This window comes from Rattus norvegicus, chromosome 1 (genome assembly GCF_021556685.1).
Source record: "Rattus norvegicus strain SHRSP/BbbUtx chromosome 1, alternate assembly SHRSP_T2T, whole genome shotgun sequence".
Taxonomy (NCBI): Eukaryota; Metazoa; Chordata; class Mammalia; order Rodentia; family Muridae; genus Rattus; species Rattus norvegicus.
In genome coordinates, this window is record NC_141534.1 from 8532122 (window position 1) to 8544957 (window position 12836).

General features: G+C 41.1%; 1 long non-coding RNA gene across 1 annotated transcript in view; it reads right to left on the reverse strand.

Annotated features, from left to right (window-relative positions):
- LOC148006832 (uncharacterized) overlaps positions 1–12836 on the reverse strand; it is a 34319-nt gene that overhangs the window by 2193 nt on the left and 19290 nt on the right. The window contains exons 3-4 of the long non-coding RNA XR_015644638.1: positions 8582–8804; positions 1912–2109 (exon numbers count right to left, since the gene is read on the reverse strand). This is a non-coding gene — a long non-coding RNA (uncharacterized LOC148006832). The remainder of the gene's footprint in view (positions 1–1911; positions 2110–8581; positions 8805–12836) is intronic.

Here is a 12836-nt window from a genome sequence, read left to right on the forward strand (position 1 = left end):
AGGTCCCATTATAGATGATTGTGAGCCACCATGTGGTTACTGGGATTTGAACTCAGGACCTCAGGAGGAGCAGTCAGACATCTCTCCAGCCCAGTGATTGATTGATTGATTTATTTATTTATTTATTTATTTATTTATTTATTTATTTATTTATTTATTATATATAAGTACACTGTAGCTGTCTTTAGACACATCAGAAAAGGGCATCAGATTTCATTACAGATGGTTGTGAGCCACCATGTGGTTTCGGGGATTTGAACTCAGGACCTCTGGAAGAGCAGTCAGTGTTCTTAACCACTGAGCCATCCCTCTAGCCCCAGCTTTCACTTCTTGAGTGCTGAGATTATCACCATGCACCCTCATGGCCAGCTAGCCAGCACATTTTAAACCTATTTCAACACCAAAACTTTTTTAGAATTTAGACTGTAAGATATGCAAGGCCAATAATTACATGAATCTTTGAAGTTTTTTAAAAAAATAAATCTAAGTTGTTTTTTTAAATATTTATTTATTTATTTTATATGAGTACACCATAGGTGTCTTCGGACACACCAGAAGAGGGCATCAGATCCCATTACAAATAGTTGCGAGCCACCATGTGGATGCTGGGAATTGAACTCAGGACCTCTGGACGAGCAGTTGGTATTCTTAACCACTGAACCATCTCTCCAGACGTGAATCTTTGAAGTTTTATGTTATAAAGACAGGTATTTTTTTAAGGTAGTAAATGGGCATAATTGCATAAAGAACTCTACACTTTGATAGTAGAATTTTGCTTTCTTTCTCAAATCAAAATTGTATTAATAAAAAAAATCGGGGCTGGGGATTTAGCTCAGTGGTAGAGCGCTTACCTAGGAAGCGCAAGGCCCTGGGTTCGGTCCCCAGCTCCGAAAAAAAAAAGAACCCCCCCAAAAAAATCAAGTGCTAAATATTAATGTTTTTTTGTGGTCACAGCAGGAAATTATGAGTTATTCATCTGTACTAGGTATGGGTTGAGGTCTGCAGCTTGATTGGTACTATCTGACTAGCCTGAATGAGGACCTGAGTTCAATCACCCACAGGTCACTCAATTGGGTGTGGTGCCATGGATCTATAACCCCAGCACGTGGATGTAAATGACTCAGAAGGGGCAGATATTCTCAGTATATTACAAGTTTGAGAGCTTGGAATCTATGAGACCAGGAGAGAGAGAAGGAATGGAGAGAGAGAGAGAGAGAGAGAGAGAGAGAGAGAGAGAGAGAGAGAGAGAGAGAGACAGAGACAGAGACACAGAGAGACAGAGAGAGAGAGAAGGGAGAAGAAGAAGAAGAAGAAGAAGAAGAAGAAGAAGAAGAAGAAGAAGAAGAAGAAGAAGAAGAAGAAGAAGAAGAAGAGAGAGAAGAGAAGAGAGAGGAGAACCAGTCAAACCATGTTTCACTGATTAGATTTGAGTCTTATTTTTTTCTCCAGTTCAGTATGCCAGTGTAAACCCCAGCAGTAAGGTGGGGAGGAATCTGGAAGGCACCTGACGTTGATTTCTGGCCTCCATATGCACACACACATACAGACAGACAGATAGACAGACACACGCACACACACATATATAGCTTTGCATCTTGGACCCACAGTTTGAGAACTGCTCCCTTGACCAATCTATTGTTTTTACCACCCTGTAAACAACCTGTGTCTTGAGTTTCTGTCCAAGACACATACATTAGTAAGTGCTGTTCCTTGGGTGACACTATTACTGGGGAGATGTAAACAGTGTCTACTTCCTTCAGACAGGGAATTGATAGCAGACTAAAGTATGGTACCACAGAAGTTCAACTTGGTGAACCAATGTTTTATTGGCGTTACTTACAGGAATGTAGGTAGAGGGATTACTTACCAGGGCAGCAATGACTCAGAGACATCTATATCATCAAAGCTCACCTGTGTATTGGTGACAGTTCACAAAAGCTGGAAAATAAGTGTACAACATTCCGGCAGCTCAACGGGTTGGAGAGTGTGTCCCTTCCAGGTAGCTTGGTTAGTCTGATCTTCTAGGCATCCAAGTTGGTCTCTGCTTCTTTTAGGTAGTGCAGTTTACCTGAGAGTGTCTTTCAGCAGTCTTTAATTGCTTATATATGCCTGGAAGGAAGTAATCTAGTGAATCTGGTCAGTTTCAGGAACTTCCTGAAGCTATTTGAGTTGTTTACTTCCTGAGGTTAATGAGTTTCTTTACAGTAGTGTTTTATCTCTCCTTAGAGCAGTGGTTCTTAACCTTCCTAATGCTGTGACCCTTTAATACAGTTCCTCATGTTGTGGTGACCGCCCCCCTTCCCAAACAAAAAAATATTTTTTGTTGTTACTTCGTAACTGTATTTTGCTACTGTTACAAATGGTAATGTAAAAATCTGATATGAAGGATGGTCTTAGGCAACTCCTGGGAAAGGATCATTCGACCCCTACAAAGGGGTCATGACCCACAGGTTGAGAACTGCTGCCTTGACCAATCCATTGTTTTTACCACCCTGTAAACAACCTGTGTCTTGAGTTTCTCTCCAAGATGAAAGATTTAAATCTCAAAGGAAACTGCTACATAAGGAACAGAAGGACCTAAATCCAATCCCCAGAACCTACATTAAAAACATGTCTTAAAACAAAAATCAAAATCAGGGTGGAGAGATGCTGAAGGATTAAAAGAATTTAAGTTCCTGCTGAGGACCCAGGGTTCAATCCCCAGCTCACGCAGGTGACAGCTCATAAAAATATTTATAACTCCCATTCCAGGGGATCTGATTCTCTCTTCTGGTCTCTCTGTGCTCTGCACGCAAATGTTGCATAGATATACATGCAAGTAAAACACTCTTAGACAAAACATGATAATTTTTTTAAAGAGTAGATGGTATCTAAGGAATGACCCCAAAATTGTCCTCTGGCCTTCATCCACTTGCACACAGATATGCACACGTACATATGAGCATCACACACAGGCACATAAAGGGACATCTTTCCAAAAATAACTCATGTACTGAATGAAGCCAGATCTGCCTCCTAAAGCATTTGGTTTTTTTCCCCTTTGCAAAGTAAGACTTGAATACATGATATCACACATACTAGGCAAATGTCAAGGACAGCACTTGCTTTGCTGTTGTTGTTGGTGGTGATGGCATCATTTTATTTTTGTTTTTCAAAACAGGGCTTCACTGTGTAGACCTGGCTGTCCAGGGTCTCACTCTGTAGACCAGGCTGGCTTTGAACTCACAGAGATCCACCTGCCTCTGCCTCCTGCATGCTGGGATTACTAGCAGAAAGAGCACTTGTTATTTTGTATTTCCATTTATTTCAACAAACAAATCTACTCCATAGACAATAATACTTGCACCATTCCAAGTTCATTTGGAACTCAAATGCTATAAAGTTGTCTCAGCTTAGTGCCTTGTTAGATCACAGCTGATCCATATCTTCCTAAGGGTTATTTATGAATACAGTCAACCTAGCTTGGCTCTGTAAAAGGAAGAATTTTCTTATAGCAACCCTGTTTTGAATATCTTGACAGTCCCTTTCAATTTGTTTGGCTTGGGGGAGACTTTTTTTTTTTTTTTTTAACAAAGTCTCACTGTGTTTTCCAGGATGGCCTGCAACTTTCCACACCTCCGAGGCTGGCCCTGAAATCTCGATCTTCCAGTTTCAGTCTCCTTTCAATTCTAATGGACCATTTCCAATTTTCTACTGAAGCCTATTTTTGCCTCTCAAGATCTTTGACAATATCAGTCAAAAACGTAAAAACTCCCTCTCATTGCACATCTATTTGTAAGTTTCAAGGAATAATACATTGCACATTTTTATGGGAACTTTGTTCCTAACCTCTGACGCCTTAAATGCCAATGATCATTAATAAAAATTAGCTAAGTACTTTCAAGTGTGTATTAAATAGTACAGGTTTGTATGAACTTTAAATTTCTTCTGACAATGCCTTAATTTCAGAAATCTTTCTGGATCAAGTTATTCATGGGAAAGCCAACATGCAGTTTGAGACGCCCAGTGTGTTAATATCTAACAAATCAGTTGGTCATCTCTACCGTGTTTGATGTTAAGTGAATTAAACATCAGGTATTGCACCCACATGGTGTAGTATCTTTACTCTTTGGCTTAATGTGTTTTTTTGTTGTTGATCTAGATTTCTGCTGAGTGATAGAATCTTATTAGCAGTGTGTAACTCAAAAGCCCAGAAGAGTTTCATTGAAACTACTCTCTGCTTTCTGTGTAGATATTGCTAATAACCATTTAAAACAGCAAGCTGGCTTTCAAATATAATATTAAATCTACGTTCTATATTGGTGTCATGTCTTAATTTTTGAGGAGAGATTCTAGCTATAAAAAAGGATGATGCCTAGCACAAATTCATGGTTAATGAAAGTCCAAGGTGTGTCTGTTACAAGGCATAATTACAGAAATTTCTCCTGATGAAGCTACTTATGCAAACATCATTCTGTATGGCAATTAGAGCGCACAAAGAGTTTAACTGAGTGTCATCTAAATTGGCCAAGGCTGGTGGGGGTTTTCTGACCTAGGAAGAATTAGACTGGGGCAACTGAATTTTATTATTATTTTTATAGTCCGGATTTAGCATAATACCAGTAGGGATTGGGCATGCAAGGGACAGTTTTTGAGTGTGTCTCTACACATAGAAATTGTCTTTTCTGTTCTGATTCAAAATTATTTACAGTAGGAAAATACTGACTTTACTGTGGCTGGCTGCCAGCTCAGCTCCTCTTATTAACCTGTTCAAATATATTTACTTTGTACCTCAAGGAACAGACTAGAACTTTGTTTTTGTTCCCAGATTTTTAAATTTCTGATTGTCCAGTGTTGTCTCCTAAGGGCATCTGGAAACCTAGGAACTGTATACATCCAGATTTCTCCAGGGGTGGCCTTTTGATGAAATTCACAGCACCAGGCATCAAACCTTTCCAGGAGAGCAGTGGCTCTCAACCTGTGGTTCATGACCCCTCTGCGGGTCGAATGACCTTTTCACAGAGGCCAACTAAGACCATTCTTTATATCAGATATTTACATTATGATTCATAACAGTAGCAAAATCACAGTAGTAACAAAAATAATTTTATGGTTTGAGGGTCACCACAATATGAACTGTATTAAAGGGTCATAGCATTAAGAAGGTTGAGAACCACTGCAGTAAAGCATGCCACATGTGTGCTAGAAATCAAACTCGGACCCTTCAGAAGATTAGCTAGTATTCTCAACTGCTGAGTCATCTCTACAGCCCCTGCCATGCTGTTTTTATTACAATGGCTCTGTAGTATAATTTGAAGTCAAGTCGAGTGATACCTCTAGCAGTACTCTCTTAGTTTAAGGTTGTTTCCACTTGCTTTTTTGTGATGCTATATAAATTTGGAGGTCATTTCCCCTCTCTATGTCTGTTAAGAGTGGCCCTGGAATCTTTACTGGAATTCCATTGAATCTGTAGATTGCTGTACATGTGCATGACTGAGTGTACGTGTGTGTGTTCACCCATATATGTGTACATGTGCATTCCTATGTGTTCATACACATGTTCATGTGTGTGTACATGTATGTACATGTCTGTGTTATGTGTTCACCCACATATGTGTACATGTGCATTCCTATGTGTTCATACACATGTTCATGTGTACATGTATGTACATGTCTGTGTTATGTGTTCATACACATATGTATACATGTGAATGCCTATGTGTGTGTACATGTGTACCTGTGTGTGTGTCTGATGACAAGGATTATTTCCCTGATTTCTTTTTCAGGATGTTATTGCTATGTAAGGAAGGCACTGATTTGTATGTGGTAATTTTGTATCCTGCCATGTTGCTTTACATGTTATCATCTCTAAGTGGTTTATTTTTTAAATGGATACTTTTAGACCTCTTAAAAGCATCATATCCTCTGCAAATAGGAGCACATTGACGTCTTTTCTTATTACTATCCCTCCCTTTCCTTCTTGTATTATATTGCTCTAGCAGAGAGTCCAAGCACGGTATTGAATAGGGTCAAGAAGAGGGGATCTTGTTCCTGATCTCAGTGGAAATGTTGTGAATTTTTCTTCACTTAGCATTATGCTCACCGTCAGCTTGTCATGCATAGCCTTCATTGTATTGAGGTGCGTTTCTTCTGTTCATAGCCTTTGCATGACGTTTGTCATGAAGAATATTAAATTTATGATAAATGTTCTCTATATCTGCTGTAACGACAATTTGAGATATCTCAAACATTCTAATGCGGACTGTGTCCTCAAGAGTTTGTTTGCTTTTTTTTTTTTTTTTTTTTTTTTTTTTAGATTTCTTTATTTAATGCATGTGAGTACACTGCTGTCACTCTCTTCAGATACACCAGAAGAGGGACTCAGATCCCATTACAGATGGTTGTGAGCCACCATGTGGTTGCTGGGAATTGAACTCAGGACCTCTGGAAGAGCAGTCAGTGCTCTTAACCGCTAAGCCATCTCTCCAACCCCGTTTGTTTGCTTTTTGTTCAATTCTAGTGTATTCTTTAGTTCTTTCATGTTAGGGTAAGCTGTTCTGTAGATAACGGCTTGGTCCATTTGATTCATGATGTCATTTTACTTCAGTGTTTCTCTGTTTACTTTTTAACAAGTGGATACACGATCTATTGGAGAGAGTAGGGTATTGAAGCCTCCCACTGTCACTGTTCTGGGGTTTTAGATATGGTAATATTTGCCCTATGAAAGTGAGTACATCCTTGTTTAGAATTCTAATGTCTTCTTGGTGGACTGTTCCCTTAATCACTATGAAGTGACTTTTCTTATCTTTTCCTAAGAGTTTTAGTTCTGCCTATTTTTAAAGCAGCTATTAGAATAGCAGCGCCTGCTTGTTTCCTGGTTGTATTTGCTTGGAATAACCTTTTCTATCCTTCTAACCTGAGATCGTATCTATCGTTGATGGCAAGATGTGTTTCTTGGAGGCAGTAAGGAGATGACTTCTGTTTCCTATACCCATCAGTGAGTTTGTTACTGTTTATTGGAGGCATTGGGATTATTGATACTCAGTGAGTATTCGGTTGTGCCTTGATTCATTTAATTTTGTAGATTTTGTGATAGCTCTGTAGCCCTCTTTTTATTTCCTTCAATCCTTGGAATATATCTTCTTAGGTGGTTCTGGCTCTAAAACTCTCTGTCAAATGATTGGTTTTGTTCTGATGGGTCAGACTTTAAAAGTGACTTGACCTTTACAGCTTTTTGATCATCTTTTAGTTTGTGCATTGATGTTTAAACCACTATATGTAATAAGGTCAGTTTCTTTTCTGCTCCTATCTGTTTTCCCATAGGCCTTATATATCTGGACGGGCATCTCCTTCTCTAAGTTTTGTCTTCTCTTGTTTTATTGAAATTGTTTCCTGTTAGTTCTGTGAAGCAGCCTAAAGAGATAGAAGACAGAAAGAGACAAATCTGACCTGCAACAAACAATACTGTATTCATTTGTGGACACAGTGAAGGGAGACTTCTCTTTCTTGGAAATTAAGGTGTTTGCCCTGGCTACTACCCTTTATATGGTTGGGGTGAGGGACTTGGGAATGAGGAAATCGTTGCAGCCACAGCACACAGGTCTCTCCTTCCTGAAATCGATTGCCCAAGGGAGATAGACTACCCTGGGAGATGTACTGTCTCTAATGATGTTCCTTTCTTTGCTGACCAATAATGTCCAGTATCCTAGTTAGGGTTTCTATTTGCTGTAATGAAACAAAATGACCAAAATCAAGTTGGGGGAGGAAAGGGTTTATTTGACTTACACTTCCTCATTGAAGAAGTCGGGACAGGAACTCAAACAGGGCAGGAACCTAGAGATGGGGGTTGATGCCGAGGCCACGGAGAAGTGCTAATTATTGGCTTGTTCATCCTGCTTTCTTATATAACCCAGAACCACTAACCCAGGGGTGATTCCACCCACAATGGGATGGGCCCTCCCCCATCAATCACAGAAAATGCCTTATAGGCCTACCTATACCCTGGTTATGTGGAGACAGTTTATCAGCTGCTCTCTCCTCTCTGATGAATTTAGCTTGTGTCAAGTTGACAGAATTCTATCCAGAACAGATAGGATTCCTATTTTTACAATAGAGGGGCTCTATCATTCCTCATGCTTTTGGTGTGCTAATCTTCCCTGCCCATAATTTTATAGGTTAACTGCTTTGATGGTATCCCAGAGCTCTCTCATGTTTCATTGCTTTTAATTTTTAAAATGTTTATCATTGAGTTTTACTGCATCATCTGATTCTTCTACTCCATCTTCTGGTGGTAACTCTGTGTTTCCTGTGACACATTCTATTGGCGAAACTTTCCACTGAGATTGTAATTTGAATTATTGAGTTTTTGTTCCCAGCATTATTTCAGTGTGGGTAGGTGTCTTAAGGGTTTTACTGCTATGAAGAGACACCAAGACAGAGGTAACTCTTTTTTTTTTTTTTTAGGTTCTTTTTTTTTTTTTTTCGGAGCTGGGGACCGAACCCAGGGCCTTGCGCTTCCTAGGCAAGCGCTCTACCACTGAGCTAAATCCCCAACCCCGAGGTAACTCTTATAATGGAAAACTTTTAATTGGGGCTGGCTTACGGTTTCAGAGGTTCAGTCCATCATCATCATGGCGAGAAGCATGGCAGCCTCCAGGCAGACATGGAATGGAAGAGCTGAGAGTTCTACATCGTGATCTGAAGGCAGCCAGAGGAGACTCTTTCTTCTGCACTGGGTCGAGCTTGAGCATAGGACCTCAAAGCCCACCCTCGCTGGGGTCCAGCCTCAACACAGGATCCGAGTTCTCAACTGGAAGCAGGGATATCTGGAAGGTGCATAATAAATATTCACAGACTACTCTTTGTGTACAAACTGACAGGCAATTTCAAGGCTTAAATTCTCTCTCTCTCTCTCTCTCTCTCTCTCTCTCAGCTTGAGGCTGCATACACTCTGCATTCTCTTGTGCACTCTGCTTTTTTTATTGCGGTTTTCTTTTCTCAAACTCCTACACTCATGCACACCTCTGTTCATTACCCTTTCACTCTCACACTCACTCTTCATACACACCTCACACATATCTCACACACACCACATGCACTCTCCTTTCACTCACACACACACTCTTCATGCACACCTCACACTTATCTCACACACACCACACGCACTCTCCTTTCACTCACACACACACTCTTCATACACACCTCACACATATCTCACACACACCACATGCACTCTCTTTCACTAACACACTCACTCTTCATGCACACCTCACACATATCTCACACACACCACATGCACTCTCACTCACACACACACTCTTCATACACACCTCACACATATCTCACACACACCACATGCACTCTCCTTCACTCACACACACACTCTTCATGCACACCTCACACATATCTCACACACACCACATGCACTCTCCTTTCACTCACTCACACACACACTCTTCATGCACACCTCACACATATCTCACACACACCACATGCACTCTCTTTCACTAACACACTCACTCTTCATGCACACCTCACACATATCTCACACACACCACATGCACTCTCCTTTCACTCACTCACACACACACTCTTCATGCACACCTCACACATATCTCACACACACCACATGCACTCTCTTTCACTAACACACTCACTCTTCATGCACACCTCACACATATCTCACACACACCACATGCACTCTCCTTTCACTAACACACTCACTCTTCATGCACACCTCACACATATCTCACACACACCACATGCACTCTCACTCACACACACACTCTTCATACACACCTCACACATATCTCACACACACCACATGCACTCTCTTTCACTCACACACACACTCTTCATGCACACCTCACACATATCTCACACACACCACATGCACTCTCTTTCACTAACACACTCACTCTTCATGCACACCTCACACATATCTCACACACACCACATGCACTCTCCTTTCACTCTCACACACACTCTTCATGCACACCTCACACATATCTCACACACACCACACGCACTCTCCTTTCACTCACACACACACACTCTTCATACACACCTCACACATATCTCACACACACCACACGCACTCTCCTTTCACTCTCACACACACTCTTCATGCACACCTCACACATATCTCACACACACCACATGCACTCTCCTTTCACGCACACACACACTCTTCATACACACCTCACATTCCCTCATTCACTCTTCACCTTCTCTCTTCAGTCACTCTTCACATGCTCTTCTCATGCTCTCTCACTCGCTCTCACCCTTGTTCTCAGACTTGCTCTCTCATTCACTCCTCACATTCTCTCTCTCATTCACTCTTCACATTCTCTCTCTCATTCACTCTTCACGTGTTCTCTCTCATTCTCTCCAGTCTTTCTCTTGCCCCAGTCTTTTATTGATAATCCAAAAGCAGGTAGGAAAAAAAGACATTGTATAATCATTACCAAATCAAATTCAAAAGAATAACCACATCACACAAAGAACTAAGAATTACAATTGTTCCCCAAAGTTTCAAGCTTCCCCTATTCCCAGGCCTGTGGCCAAAATAATAATAATTGCAAACTTAGCATTATTTAAACTTTAACTTTTGACTTATTATACTTCAGAGCTCAAAGCTCCGAGGTCAGCTACTTGCATTTTCCTGTGAAGCTCTAATGATAAATGACACAGGTGAAGCTGCCAGGCAGTGGCCAGAAAGAATCAAGTTAACCCTGACCTCAGTGGTTCTGCTAGCTCTCTGTTCCTTGCACACAATGACTCTCATAAGAGTCCCAGTATTTTGACTTAGTTTTACTAGTATATAATTTTATATTTTCTATACTTCCTTATCTAGGAACCACTCTCAAATGTTATGTAAAACTTACTTCCTAACTTCAATAACTTTTTCCTTTCTTAAGATCCCAATGTTTGCTCTAATTCATTTTCTAATAATTTCTTTAAAGTTTCTTTGCAAGTCAAACATTAATATGGAACTACCATGTGCAGTTATTACTTTGTTTCCAAGATGAGAACACACAGCATGCACCTGGGCCATCAGGGCTGTGCTGTACTGTGCCCCTATGCCTCAATTTCCAATTATTTAAGAATCATTAGCGGGCTGGGGATTTAGCTCAGTGGTAGAGCGCTTGCCTAGCAAGCTCAAGGCCCTGGGTTTGGTCCCCAGCTCCGAAAAAAAGAACCAAAAAAAAAAAAAAAAGAATCATTATATCAAGGAACATCTAATTTCACAGAATTCACCAGAGCAGAAGGAGAAAGAAATAGGAAAGTCAGATATAATAGAATAATTATGCACACCAAGGCCAACTGTAAGGCAGTCACGCACAAATGAAATCTATACAGCTGTTGTCCAGGGCTAAAGTTAGGAGAAGTGGGAACAACCTTTTTTACAAAGAGCTGCTGTGGGCTACTGAGATGTTTCCATCCAAGCCTACTGAAGGCAGCCCCTTATTTCAGATGGTGGGTCCCCGGAGGGATCTGTCTCCTGCTTCTTAGGGTCCTAGACACCACCCTACTTTACAAGGAGCTGACATGGGCTTCTGAGATGTCTCCATCCCAACCTACTGCTGGCAGTCCTGGTCATCATATGTGGTCCCCAGCACACCTCCACAGGGACACATTTCCTCTAACAAGGCCACACCTAACAGTGCTACTCCCTGGGCCAAGCATATTCAACCACCATAGTAATTCTATCTTTTCACCTAAGTTCTGCTTTTTAATTTTAATCTTGGAGTAATCCTCCTATTCAGCTCTTTATTTTTATTCTCTTGAGGTATCATCATACCTTCTCTGAGTCCTTTAAACATAGTTAGAATGATTCCTTTGAATTGTTTGTCTCCCAGGACATTCTCATTGGGAGCCATTTCTGTGAAGCTCGTAACTGTGCAGGGGGAAGCATCCTTGTGGTTTGCCATGCTACTTTTGTTTCTGCACTGGGACTGTGCATCTGAAGTACTTTATTAGTTGAGCATTTCTTTTTGTCAAACTGCCTTTCTTCTTTCAGCAGAGGTGGTATGATGTACAGAAAAGGGTTAAGGAGTTGGAAGAGGGTTGAGACATTGTTTTTCTCTGTAGGACAGGCATTCGAGGCTGCTGCTTCTACCACTGGTCTTCTTTTGAGAGTCCAATATTGTCTTACCTACAGTCGCTATCCAAGTTTCAGCACATGCATGGCTAGGTCCTCTGCAGCCTTGCGGTGTGGCTCTCTATGCCTGGAGTCAGTCTATTCAATTAGATGTTAGAGGTATGAGACCTCAAAAAATCCACATGTGCAATCAGGAGGCATACGTGTGGGAGGGAACAGGACCTACCTGGTAGCATAGGGAAGCAAGATCCCTGGTGATCTCAGAAGCCTGGGGGTGATGTCAGGTAATCAAGGAAAGTAGAGATCCTGGAGAAGCCAGGAAGGGCAGAGCTGAACCTGCCAGGGAGTGCAAGGAAGTACAATTCTGCAGAAGCATGGATGCCGTACAGCATGGATGCCGTACAGCGCATGCCCAAGACAAGCCCAGGCAATACAAACAAGAGGGCGGTACCACATAATGGACACAAAGTGCTATACATCTCCTGGTCCAATCCATTTGGGGTTCTTTCCTGTGTTCACTAGCTTCTTCATTCTTGGGAGTGTTTTTTTTTTTTTCTTTAAAACAAAAATACTGTGTTTGTATCATGTGTCTCTGGTGTACTCTTTTATTCTGGGACACAGAACTTGGGATCCGGTACCGTCGGAACTCAGCCCCGAGGCATGGCACTGATCATGTTCATCCTTCTCATAATTTCCCCAGCAGGAGTTGTCTCACTGTTTCTCTGACAGCCTTGCCTAACTATAAAGGTATTAT